The following is a 14,015-nucleotide window of genomic DNA, read 5'->3' as shown; positions in this document are numbered from 1 at the left end:
TTTTTTTTTTTGAGGCAAAGTCTCGCACTGTCTCCCAGGCTGGAGTTCAATGGTGCAAACTCTGCTCACTGCAACCTCCACCTCCCAGGTTCAAGTGATTCTCCTGCCTCAGCCTCCTGAGTAGCTGGGATTATAGGCACCCACCACCATGCCTTGCTAATTTTTTGTATTTTTAGTAAAGAGGGGCTTTCACTATGTAGGCCAGGCTGGTCTTGAACTCCTGACCTCATGATCTGCCCACCTTGGCCTCCCAATATGTGTGGCTATTATAAGTAGGATTACTTTTTAAATTTTTTTTACATCGTTCACTGTTGGCATATAGAAATGCTGTTGATTTTTGTATCCTGCAACATAATTGTATTTGTGTATCAGTTCTACTAGTTTTCTTATGGAGTCCACTTCACTTAGTTATGACTGCAGAATAACAGAAAGTTATGAGTGTAATAGCAATTTTCTAATAATTGTCCGTATGTGTACTTTCAATAAATAATGTGTGTAACTTTCCTAATTTATTTGTTCTTGCTTTTTTTTTTTTTTTTCTAATTAACATGTACTTTGATGTCTTTGGGGGCTTGTTTTTTCTTTGTTTGCTTGTTTGTTTGAGACAGAGTTTCACTCTTGTTGTCCAGGCTGGAGTGCAATGGCACAATCTTGGCTCATTGCAATCTCTGCCTCCTGGGTTCAAGTGATTCTTCTGCCTCAACCTCCCAAGTAGCTGGGATTATAGGCATGCACTACCACACCCAGCTAATTTTGTATTTTTAGTCGAGAGGGGGTTTCTTCATGTTGGTCAGGCTGGTCTCGAACTCCCAACCTCAGGGGTGATTCACCTGCCTCGGCCTCCCAAAGTTCTGGGATTACAGGTGGGAGCCACCATACCCAGCTTGTATTTTATATGCATTTTATGTCTGTTTTCTAATGTATTTTTATTATCAACAATTTTTTAAATTGTGACAGGTTAGAACTAAAAAACCAAGTTAGAAACAAACATGCCTGTGGTGTCATTTAACCTGTTCTTCTGTTTCTGTATTTCCTGTAAATTGGTAGTTAGAGCTCCTAAAAGGTTCATCAGAGTCTGGCCCTTTTTCTGGGTAAGAGGGACGGGACTACTTCACAACAATGTTACGTACTTTCAACAGGAGGATACACTGTCTAGTTGCTGCTTGTCTCTTTCTGTGATGTTGCCTGTTGATGATTATTGTCAAGAGCCATTAGGTATTAGACAATGCACAGTGGTGATATTCTAATCCTGTTATTCCTCTTTCATTTATCTCTATGCTCATTTATATGAGATAATTTTATAAAGGGAAACCACCTGATCAACTCTTTGACCACCCCACCAACCCACCATAGGAGGCATAGATAGTATAGGACACCAAGTCCTTTGACATTACTAAAAGTCCTCCTATCTGATTCCACTTTTCTAGAGGTCTCTTGTCATATAGAAATAGCTCTCAGCAACTAGTTAATGAACATCTACTCTTTGCAAAGCACTGTGAAGACAAGTCAGTGATAAAGGAGAGTAGGACATCGTGTTTTAACCTCAAGACTTTTGTCTCACTGTTTGGATCAGCTCTGACACCTGAAATTATTTAAGATTACCAGTATAAGTAATTCAGTGCTAAATCACTTCACTCCACAATCTACTCATATGAGGGCAAAAATTTACTGAAAGGTATTCTTAATTACAGCCTTCTAATTTCAATTTCAGAAACTGGTAGCATTTTTGTTCTTGTTTAACAAACTTCTGTTTCTGGTCATTAAACAGAATGCAACTTTGTGGGAAGGGTAGGGATTTTTTTTATTCAAATGAATAAGCTTTATTCAATTAAAAATTGTCAAATGTCTGTTTGTTCTTGGGGTTTTTTATGTTACTTAACATTCAGCCTGCCTGATAGCAGATAGGATTTAGGTTGCCAAACATGGAAATGCAAGGAGTGTCAGACATGGCAAAAGCAAATGTGTGGAGATTCCTTGATGCCATCTTGTGAATGGAAATATACTAGTTTTTATGAGTGACAGCTGCTGCCTGTTATTCCAGGGACAACATACTATATTTTGCTTTATAGACTTAAGGAAAACCTGTAGATATTATTTTTCCGTGGAGAGTGTTCTGACTTTTCCTTATCCAGGTAACCATTGTGAAGGTCTGCTAGTTTCTAAGTATATTTACCTCAGTTATATACTTGGGGCCTGGGGAAATAACCACAAGGTGCTTCTGTGGACCTACTAGACTCACTGTGAAACAGCTCCACTTGGCCCCATAAGCCCCGTACTCCATAAGCCCCCACTCTAATGAGAGAATCATCATTTTAGATCCCGTGGTATCAGGGCCGGCTCAGATCCATATCTAACAGTCTTTGAAAGATCTGGCATTCCACTTTCCCCAGCACCTGCCTGTGGCCTGTGATTCTGATAGGTGGTAGAAGGTTTTTTTGTAGGAGGATCAGTGAAATCTTTATCATATGAACTGTGTGTGTGGGTACTGCAGGATCCTTCCTCAACAAGACCTGTCTTCTCCTCAGCCAGTGGACTCTTGAGATTGAATTGCAGCATCTGATGTCAGCCTCTGTTTGTCATCTCCCTCTCTTTTATACAAGTCAGGTAACACATGTGTCAGGTTCCGTCCATCTCACCCATGCCAATCAGCCACAGATTCTTTGTGGTTAAAGAACTCCGATTGCCACTCTGGCCTTGCTGTCCATTATGGTATTACATCCATCTAACTTCTGGTTAATTGTTACCACCTGGCCTCTGCTATTTTGGAATCCTACCATCCCCCAGTAATTCAAAAGCTCAATACCATGGCAGTGTCTCTTACTGTCAACTCCAGCTAACAGAGGACAGAACCATTGAGCTTCTCAATGACACTGTGCCCCTCACGGATGCACTTATCCCTTTAGTAAAGGTAGTGACCTCTCGGCCCTCCTGGGATCACAGTCAGATGGTTGGCTCTTCTGATATCTCATAAGAGATCCACTCTACATGCCCACCCTTGAGCCTTTTGACCTCCTCAATATTCTGCCAAGGCAGTTCCAGCATTTCCATTTAACTTTCATGAGGCCACTGTTGGGCTCAGGCTGCTAGGAGCCATCCCAGTGTCTGAGGACCAGCTTCAGGTGTCTGTGCCAGAATACTAACCACAAGTCACAGCAGAGTACTTCTGTGCAGATAAAGCCTCACCAATCCAGCCTGACATTCACTTCATCACCCTCCCCTTCCAGCCTGTTCCCCAAGCCCCAACAGTGGGTCCTGAAAGTTCTTCAGCATGAAGCTATTCCTTGCATGATCCTATCAGCTGGGGTGGAAGGATTTGAGGAAGCATCATCTTAAGAAGCAGCTGCCTCAGATGAGGTATTTACAGGATCTCCAGGCAAGAAGAGGTTCCTCTCCTCTAGTAAGAAAGGGCTGTTTCTACTGGCCCAGAAAGTTCAAGGGAATTTGGGAGTTCAAGATTCTGGGACTTGTCCACCAAATGTCCTTAATCACAAGTATCAAAGTGGTTCCATCTGGGTAAACTTTCCACACCTCTGGGTTGTGACAGTGGTTTCCTGTAGGGGTGGTCCGACTCCTTGGTGTCAGAGAAACTCCATCCCAGGTGAGGTGCTATGTAGCTCTACTGGTCACAGCACTAGTAGCTGCTAAGGTAGTTAGTAAGCAGCTGAGAGGATTATGAAGTAGTGCACAGGAGATGCTTGTCCAAGGTTTTTCTACGAGCCTTTATTTCTGAGGTCAGATAAGTACTAAGTACTTCATTTAAACCCAGAATTCCTGTGTGACAGATACAGTCACAGGATTCTTGGGAGGCCAAGTGTTGCTTCTGAAGTTTCTCAGACCCCAAAAGATGAACTAAATCTTGAAGAAAACAACATTGAACTTGAATCAAATGTGGTTGTTATTATAACCATGATAATAGCAATAATAATTGTGGCTACCATTTACTGACCATTATTAAAAGATGGCCCCTGGACTAAATGTTCTGTATATATTAATTTTTACAACCATCTATCAAAGAGATAATATGCTCAGTTTACAAAAGAAACAGCTGACACTTGGAGAAGTTAAGCAGCTTCTCCATAGTAAAATAACTAGGAGGGGAGTGGGGCTTGAATTTGATCCTAAATTTATCCGACTCTAAAATGTTAACCATCTGGTTTATAACAGCTATTTTGCTTCTGCAACCAAGCCATGAAAACATAAGAATTTTTAATATGTATGTAATTTTTGAAAAAGGGACAATGTAACAAGCTATTGACATTCCAAAAGTTGGGTAGGGGGAAGAGCTGAAAGCAATGTGATGATTTATTTATTTACTTAGAGACAGAGACTTACTCTGTCGCCCAGGCTGGAGTGCAATGCTGTGATCTCGGTTCACTGCAATCTCTACCTCCTGGGTTCAAGCAATTCTTGAACTCTCAGCCTTCAGAGTAGCTAGGGCCACAGGTGTGTGCCATCACACCTGGCTTATTTTGTATTTTTAGTAGAGATAGGATTTCATTACGTTGGCCAGGCTGGTCTTGAACTCCTGACCTCAAATGATCTGCCCACCTCGCCTCCCAAAGTTCTGGGATTATAGGTGTGAGCCTCCGCGCCTTGCCTATTACATATTTTTACTGCAATAAACCACATTTAAGAAGAAAAGAAAAGGAGGAAAAAATTGGGAGAAGTCCCTGTTTCTTAGGACCTTCTAACTATGATTGACGTTTACCAGGATGAGCAGCCGAAGGACTATGAGGAGCACTTGCAGTCAGCTGCTCTCCAGTCCTTGCCACTTACAGGATACCTGTTGAGCTGCCATGAAATATCAATTTTAAGAAATTTTGTTTTTTTAATTTTTTTGAGACAAATCCTGCTCTGTTGTCCAGGCTGGAAAGCAGTGACGTGATCACAGCTCATTGCAGCCTCAACCTCCTGGGTTCAAATGATCCTCCCACCTCGGCCTCCCAAAGTACTGGGATTACAGGTGCACACCATTGTGCCTGGCCTTAAGAGACTTCTTTATGGGGCACTGTTATGGGGCATTGCTAAGAATAGTAACTAGTTACAACTTGTTATTTGGGGGGTTACATATGTGTTCTAGCAATGAGTTGAGGCAAATGTAGGGAGCAGTGTTTAATCTGGCAAGGGTTGGTCTTAGAGGTGGGAAACCACTGTTGGCAGCCCTTTTTCCTGCCACCTCCAGTAAGAGCCAGCCCAGCTGAGTGGTTTCACTGGTGTGGTGTGGGACGTGCCTTTGCCATGGCCTGCAGACCTGATGTTGATGCTCTTGCCCATGCCTGAGGACAAAGGGGCAGGGTGGAAAGCCATCAGGTGTGGTGTTGTGTTCCCAGGCCTCCGGGGGTGTCACCTGCCTCTGGGTGGCAGCCTGCCCTGCTCAGCTAACTCATGTAGGGGCTCCTCGACATCAGCTGCTTGGCAGTGCACCAGCGGGACTTGGGAAACAACTCTTGCCATCCCCTCAGTGTTAGTTGCTGTTTCTCTGCTTGTGGATATTCCTTGATTGTAGGATTTTCCTCTTCTGACTAAACAGCAAACCAGTTTTAACTCCTTACATAGGATTTTATAGAAAATTATATCCTTTGTTGGGTCTTATAGAAATCATTGAGTATATCCAGGAATGTCGAAAGGTAAGTTGGCTGAGAGCCAGTTCCTACCACTTCTGTCACTTTAATCGTCAGTGGGCCCTTCCTGTGTTCATCACTGTGCCAAACACTTTATGTTTATTACCTTCTTTGGTTCTCACAGTAGCCGTATCAATAATTCTTTTATCACCCTCATTTTGCAGAGGAGGAAAATGAGGCTTACAGGGCTTAAATTACTTGCCCATGGCATACAGCATGCAGTCAACTGGAATTAAATCTGTGTCTGATTTCAATGCCCCAACACTTAACTAGATTTTTTAAAACTGAGATATATTTTACATACCATAAATTTACCCTTTTTAAAGTGTACAATTCAGTGGATTTTTTTGTATATTCACAAAGATGTCAGTCATCACCACTAAATCCAGAACATCATCACCGTAAAAAGACAGCTCATACGCATTAGTAGTCATTCCCCATCCTTTTCTCCTGGCAACCACTAATATACTTTCCGTCTCTATGGATTTGCCTATTTTGGACATTTCATATAAATAGAAGCATACAATATGTGGTGTTTTGTATCTGGCTTCTTTTACATAGTTTAATGTTTTCAAGATGCATCTATGTTATAGCATGTATCAGTGTTTCATTTCTTTTTATGGCTGAATAATATTCATGGTATGGCTGTAGTACATTTTGTTTATCAGTTCACCATTGATAGACATTTGAGTTGTTTCTACTTTTTGGTTATTTTGAATAATGCTGAAGAGAACATTTATATACAAGTTTTGTATGGTCATATGTATTCTGTTCACTTAGGTATAGAGCTAGGAGTGGAATTACTGAGTCATATGGTAACTTTATGAATTAACCGGACTTTTATTTGAACTCTTGAGTCTTCTCAAAGTATGAAAATAAAATAAATAGACAATTTTTAAGGCAGTGGTGTAGAAGGCTAGCATGTTATGGAGAGGAGAGTTCCCACTGCTGTGCAAAAAAAAAAAAAAAAGAGGCTTTTCCTTTGGAGCTTTGTTATTATGTTGATAAAATTATCCAGTGGCAATCAGTGTTAGCAACTGAGGATTACACAGAGTCTCAAGTGTGTAGGCTGGAAAACACATGACTTTTGTAGTAATAGTTAGATTTCCATTTCTGTTATCGCTGCTATGGTTTGAATGTCCCTTCCAAAACTTGTGTTGACATTTAATTGAGGCTGGGCACAGTGGCTCACACCTGTAATCCCAGCACTTCAGGAGGCAGAGGCAGGTGAATTGCTTGAGGCCAGGAGTTCGAGACCAACCTGGGCAACATGGTGAAACCCTGTCTCAGCAAAAAAAAAAAAAAAAAAAAAAAAAAAAAAATTAACTGGGCATGGTGGTGGTACATACCTGTAGTCCCAGCTATTTGGGAGGCTGAGGTGGGTGTATTACTTGAGCCTGGGAGTTGAGGCTGCAGTAAGCCATGAGCATGCCATTGCATGCCAACCTGGGTAACCGAGTGAGACTCTGTCTCAAAAAAAACAGAAAAAGTTTAATTGCCGTTGTAATAATATTAAGAGGTGAGATGTAGGACCATTAGTAAGTGATCAGGCCATGAGAGCTCTGCACTTGTAAATGGATTAATGCTATTATCATAGGAGTGGGTTCGTTATAAAAGAGCAGGTTTGCCTCCCCAACCCCCAACCTCTAACACCTCCCGCGCTCTCTTGCCCTTCTGCCCATTGCTGTGTGGTGATACAACAAGAAGGCCCTTGCAAGATGTTGGCTTCTCTATCTTTGACTTCGCAGCCTCCAGAACTGTGAGAAATAAATTTCTGTTCATTATAAATTACCCAGTCTCAGGTATTCTGTTATAGCAGCACAAAATGGACTAAGACAACCTTCCATACATTCAGCTATTTTTTAAGCCTGCTTTGATAAGAAATCATGGCATCTTTTTTTTCCAACAACTGGGCATTTGATGCCAGCCCAGGGGGTGAAGTGATTTGCTTCTGTAGGGAGCTGGCAAGGCTGTTGTTGCATTTGACCTAAAGCGGAAGGCTGTGCTCTCAGGGGTCAACCTCTGTTACTAATTTTACAGTTAACCATATTCAGGCAGTGATTGTTCTTTAATTCTAATATGTGTGTGTGTGTGTGTGTGTGTGTGTGTGTGTGTGTGTGTGTGTGTGTGTGTATACATACAAAAACGAGTTTATTCTTACATGATTTTTTTTTTTATGTGACTTTTTGAAGTCATAGACTGCTTTTTAGAGTGGTGAGAAATAGACAGAAGCCCAGTGCCCTGCACTCCTGCCTCTGGGACACCCAATGCCTTATATGCTTCAAACAGACTTCTGAGTATATTTGAATAGGAGAAATTTGCATAAAAACATCAGCTATATCAAGGCAGGAGAATTGCTTGAGGCCAGGAGTTCAAGACCAGTTTGAGCAACATAGTGAGATCTGTGTCTCTTAAAAAAAAAGTAGCCAGATTTGGTGGCAGGGCCCTGTAGACCTAGCTACTCAGGAGGCTGAGGCAGAAGGATCACCTGGGCCCAGTAGTTTGAGGCTATAGTAAGTTACAATCGTGACACTGCACTCCAGCCTGAGCAACAAGACTCAGTCTTAAAAAAAGAAAGAAAAAGAAACCAGCTACAGTTAAACATATACATGCATACCTATGACCCAGTAATTCTGCTGTTAGGTATATATGTGTGTCTGTCTGTTCACCAAGAGACATGCATATTAGAATGTTTATAGCAGCACCACTTTTTTTTTTAAAATACACAAAATATAAGATTACCCAAAATCTCTTCACCAGAAGAATGGATAAATAAGCTATGATAATTCACATATTGGAACTCTATACAGCATGAGGATGAAAGAATTATAACAATATTGGATGAATTTCACAAATAAAACTTGAGTGAAAGAAGCCAGACAGGAAAGAATATATCCTATGTGATTCCATCCATATAAAGTTCAAATATGGGCAAAAGTGACCTGTGATATTAGAACCAGGACAGTGACTACTCTTGGGGGTAGTGATTGGAAGAGGTGTGAGGGGCTGCTGGACACTGGTTAATCTTCTTATTGACTAAAGTGCTAGTTACACAGGTACATTCTGTTAGAAAGTTTTACATACTGTAATTATAAACTTTTCTGTATATTAGAATTTTTTAAAGAATGAGTAGGCTGGATGCAGTGGCTCACGCCTGTAATCCCAGAACTTTGGGAGGCTGAGGCGTGTGGATCACTTAAAGTCAGGAGTTCGAGACCAATCTGGCCAACATGGTGAAACCCTGTCTCTACCAAAAATACAAAAATTAGCCAGGCATGGTGGTGGGCACTTGTAGTCCCAGCTACTCCAGAGGCTGAGGCAGAAAAATCACTTGAACTCAGGAGGCAGAGGCTGCAGTGAGCAGAGAGTATGCCACTGCACTTCAGCCTGGGTGACACAGTGAGACTCCATCTCAAAAAGCAAAAATAAATAAAAAGAATAAATATATACACACATATATATATGTATATATGTATACACACATACATATAAATAATTGGTTTTATGTTTTTCCTATCTCTTGATCTAAAATAAAATCTTAAACATGATACAGACTATGGAAATGTAACAAATTCAATTAGAAATAATCCTTTTGTTAATTCAACAACTATCTGAAGAACAGAGCCTGGGCTGGGGGGGAGGTCTTGTTGGGAAGGGTGTGGGATTTGAGAATGCCTGAGGGTTGGGAGGGACTGAGCTCAGCCCCCACCCCGTGTCAGTAGCTGCATCTCTTCCTCACACTGCTATGCTCTGTTTTCATGTGGTCCTTCCTCCTTTGCTTCTCCTCTCCTACCCCCAAATCTTCCTAGCTTTTTTCTGTCACCCTCTTCCCACCATGCTCTTTGTTTTGACATTGGACTAGAAAAAAATTATCAAAGAGGCAATCTCCTGAGGTTGGGGAATGTGCAGAGCTGTCCTTGCCCAGGGTTTTGGGAGACCACCCGGGAAAAGGGATGTCAGGACTGGAATGTCCAACCAGGAGAAGGTCTGCGGATTCTCCCTGCAAAGGACTCCCCAAAGACTGGGTCCCAGGCCCCTTGAGATCAAGGAAGAGGCAAGCCCACGAGAGAAAGCTCCACCATCTACCATAGCAAATGCAGAGTTTCTTTGTGGAGAGGGCTAAGCCTTTTGCTGTGAGAGCAGTAGGGTAAGGGCACAGGGTTAACCTGGGACTATTCACAGAAGGGTCTTAAGCTTTGTAATTTCTTAGGTTATTTTGGATCCTGCCTCCTGAAGGCTGCTGAAGCTCAGCTAATTATATTTTTGTTGTAGAAATAATTTGCCAGTGATAATAATGAGAATATCCTGAGAGAGATGTTTAAGACTGTTTAAAACTGTCAGGAATAAATGTCTGGGCCTCATTCTGGGCATTAAAAAAACAATTCAAGGTAGGTTTCATTTCTATTCCTTCAGCCTTCATATTAGGGACCTTTTCTTATAAAGATGTGACAGAATTTTGATTTTAAATAATTCATAGTATTGATAATGTTGGCAATTTAGTATGTTTGTCATGTGACATAATTATTGGTTAAAGAATGTAGTGGACCAGACTTGCTATGGCTAATCTGTGGCTGAAACTTAAAATACGGAGAATATCCAATTTGGAAGAAAGCCTTAGCTAGGAAATAATCAGATATAACCAGGGTTAGGGAGATGCTGACTGAGAATAAGCTGACTTCAGACGGGGTATTCTTGTGAAGCCTGTCCTCCACCTAACTAGAGCATTACCTTCCTTGGGGTCAGAGTCCACCAGGTCAGAGTGCCTCTTCCTGCCATGCACTGCTCATGCACACGGCTAATCATTGTGTGTGATGACATGAATATAGGAGAGGACCCTTGGGGCCTCCCTGACAGCCAGCAGTACCTGAAGTCCTCCTACTCACCCTTCTCTGCAGGGACACTTGATCCCAGCAAAACTCAGTTCTGAAGCCAAATACTGTGTCATGCTGCATGCTGAGTAAGGCCAAGAGACCAAATGAGGGTTTGGGCAGCCCTTGGGAACTATAAAGAAGAGGCGAAGGTGTAAGAGACATAGGGAGAAGTAGATGTTGTGAAGGGCTTGGAAATATAATTGGAGAATTTAGCCTCTTGTTGACTTCATACAGGCATACATACACACTAATAATTACTGAGTGCTTTTTCTGTGCCAAGTGCTGTGCTTATCATCTAGGGCCTTGGGAGTAGCTCCCTAGTGAATCCTCCTAGCTACCCTATGAAGTCAGCAGCTAGCTTTATTATCTTCATATTTATAGATGAGGACATTAAGGCTCAAGGAAGCTACTCATATAACCTGCCTAGGGCCATGCCCACATTCTATGGGTGGACTGTTTAAATAGATCCTCTCCTTCCCTTGCTTCTACCCACTCCTGCCTCAGCCAACCTTGGAAGAGAATTGAGAAGGAGGACCCGACGGAGTCTTTGGTGGATAGTGGTGTGGACAGTCCATGCAGTACCGGTGATTCCAGACCATAATGTCACCTCTCACAGGTGGTAGACATTATCAGCATAAAATCACATGTAACCTGAACATGCATGTTGATAGCTGCAGAGAGCTGTGAGAGAAGGTTATGTGGCTTAGGGATAGTGGGGGATGAGAAGGAAGAGCAGCGTGTGTCATAGTATCTGGAATTTCTAGCACCAGATGGATATCCTTTCAAGAAATGACTCAGTGGCAGAATGATTGAATAAAATGGGACTTCTGAAATGAAAACCAGGCCCAGAAGAGTTAGAAACACCATTTCTGGAGGATCACACAGCTGACTGATAAGCAGAAACAAATATGTGTTGCTGAGAGGTTGAGCGTGTGCCTGAGGATTGCGGGCTCGCTGACTTGCAGGCGTCCTCCAGCCCTGGATGAAGGCCTCTGTCCTCTGTGGGATAGCATAGAAGAATTATTGTTGGAAACCAAATTAGAGTAGCAAATCACAGTTGGTGTTTACTTCTGAGTAGATACTCGTTTATCCCAGACTTCCCTTTGCTATATTCAGGACTGTGTTTGAGGAGTATAGTCAGACATTTAATTCTCGCTAGCAGAACAGCTACCTGGTTTTTTCAAGCTTATGGTACAGAATTGGAAAGGGGCAGGCTGACACTCTCATATCAGTTCAGTGGTGTTTCCTATGGGAGACTACTGAGGACTCAGCCTGTCTCAGCTGGCAGCTGGAGAGACACCAGCCAGGGTGCCTGCCTCTCGCCCTCATCAGCAGGAGCCACTTCTCCTGCGGGCATCATGCCCATCAAGTGCTTCCCTACCTTACTCTCTCCCTCACAAAGGAATGAGTGATGGATAATTAATATATAGAAGTACGTATAAAATGTATGGAAATTATATGAAGGATATGTAGCCATCAGGACTACTCTTAGCCCCTGGAACCTGACCATCCCTCAAACAGCAGCAGGGGACCTTTAGGTTACAAAGTAGTCATAGGTGTTAAAGTGACATATCGGAGCTCTGGCTCTGGGCCTTCAAGATGAGGGTGTGGGAGTGACTTTAAAAAGGCAGCACAGCCTGTGATTTTCAGTGGCTGAGACAAATAATGGTGAAGAGTTATTGAACATCCATTATGCAGAAGGCATTTCTGTTCATTTCCTCTGACTGCTGTAACAAACCACTACAAATGACATGGCTAGAAACAACAGACACTTGTTCTTTCACAGTTCTGGAGGGCAGAGTCTGAAATCAAGCTATTGGTGAGGCCGCACAGCCTCTGGAGGAGACTCTTCCTACATCCTCCATCCTCTGGTAGCTCCAGGGTTCCTTGGCTTCTGGCCATATCACTCCAATCTCTGCCTCTGGGGTCACATGGCCTTTTTCTTCTGTCTCAAAACTCTGCCTCTCTTATAAAAGACACATGTGACTACCCACCCAGATAATCCAGGACATCCATGGATTAACTTAATCACATCTCTCTTTTTTTGTCATATAAATTAATATAGATCCTGGGGACTAAGACATGGACATATCTTTGGGGAGCCACCATTCAGTTCACTATAGAATTCCATTAGTTTATCTGGAAACATGGAAAAATAAGAGAAGGTACCTGCTCTCCGAGAGTCTAATGCAATTGGGTAAATATAGATGTGTCTGTTTATTCAATAAGCACATATTGTTCCCATGCCATGTATTGTGCATGAGACAGGCTGTGTGGCTGCATTGAACTTACATAGTGGAATGAGACAACAGCTCCTGTGCTGGAGAAGCTGAGTCTGAGAGGAAAGACATTGTACACAAGAGGAACCTGAGAGAATTTCAGTCTCTCATGGTCCAGTGTTTGTAAGAAGATATTCAGAGAAGCACAATCCAAAGACCAAAATTAACTTTTAAAAACATTTTAGTCATTTCTTGTTCTCAAAAGTAAAGGAAACCCAAAACATAACCCCATAGTACAATTTCTTTTTTTTTTTTTTTGAGACAGAGTTTCGCTCTTGTTACCCAGACTGGAGTGCAATGGCGCGATCTCGGCTCACTGCAACCTCCGCCTCCTGGGTTCAGGCAATTCTCCTGCCTCAGCCTCCCAAGTAGCTGGGATTACAGGCACGCACCACCGTGCCCAGCTAATTTTTTGTATTTTTAGTAGAGACGGGGTTTCACCATGTTGACCAGGATGGTCTCGATCTCTTGACCTCGTGATCCACCCGCCTCGGCCTCCCAAAGTGCTGGGATTACAGGCGTGAGCCACCGCGCCCGGCCCTCCCATAGTACAATTTCATATCCTGGTTTTCCCTTCTAATTTGCTCCCATTCCCCCATTCTGCATGACACATTCATTTCTCCCTCTCTCCCTCCTCTCTCTCTATCCTCTCTTCCCTCCCCCTTCTCTCCTTATCATCTCCTCCCTTCCCTTCCTCCCCCTTCTCTCCCCTCTCCCCCACCTCAGCGTTTTGTTATATAGATGGACTTTGCCTCCCTTGACAAGTCAACCTTCCTCTCATCTCTCCCACTTGTCCTGTAAGTCTACGTCCTAAAGCCCAGGACCTTCTCTGGTTAGGATAGTCTCTGTAAAAAGGAGAGGCACACGGGGAAGCCTTTTTATTCAGAATGTAAGAAGAGAGGCCAATGGTACTGACATCACACAATTGCAATCCAGTTTAATAAGTATTACAGCGAGATTTTAAAAATACATTAGTTTGTGCTGGCCTCATTTGCAACAACCCAGTGGGCAAAAACTGTAGTTATTTCCATTTTATACATAAGGAAGTGGGCTTATAGTCATTAAGAAACTTGCCCAAAATAAGTAGCAGACCTGGGATTTGAGCTGAGGGCAGGGCGATTTCACCCCTGGGATCCTGAAGGTTGGAAGAGTATTAGGAGAATCTTTAAGAGGAAGACACTTTTGAATCAGGTATCTTTGAAAGCTAAGAAGGAGTTTAGATAAGTTCTAAAGAGAATTCTAAG

The 14,015-nt window shown here is 42.5% G+C and overlaps 1 protein-coding gene across 4 annotated transcripts in view; it reads left to right on the top strand.

The window, feature by feature from the left end:
• Window positions 1-14,015, top strand: part of ANKRD6 (ankyrin repeat domain 6) — a 195,417-nt gene that overhangs the window by 101,296 nt on the left and 80,106 nt on the right. The gene's annotated exons all lie outside the window — the stretch shown is intronic.

This window comes from Aotus nancymaae, unplaced genomic scaffold (genome assembly GCF_030222135.1).
Source record: "Aotus nancymaae isolate 86718 unplaced genomic scaffold, 86718_ANA_hifiasm-v0.15.2.pri h1tg000040l, whole genome shotgun sequence".
In the NCBI taxonomy this organism is placed as follows: domain Eukaryota; kingdom Metazoa; phylum Chordata; class Mammalia; order Primates; family Aotidae; genus Aotus; species Aotus nancymaae.
This window is presented reverse-complemented; position numbering and strand designations above follow the sequence as displayed.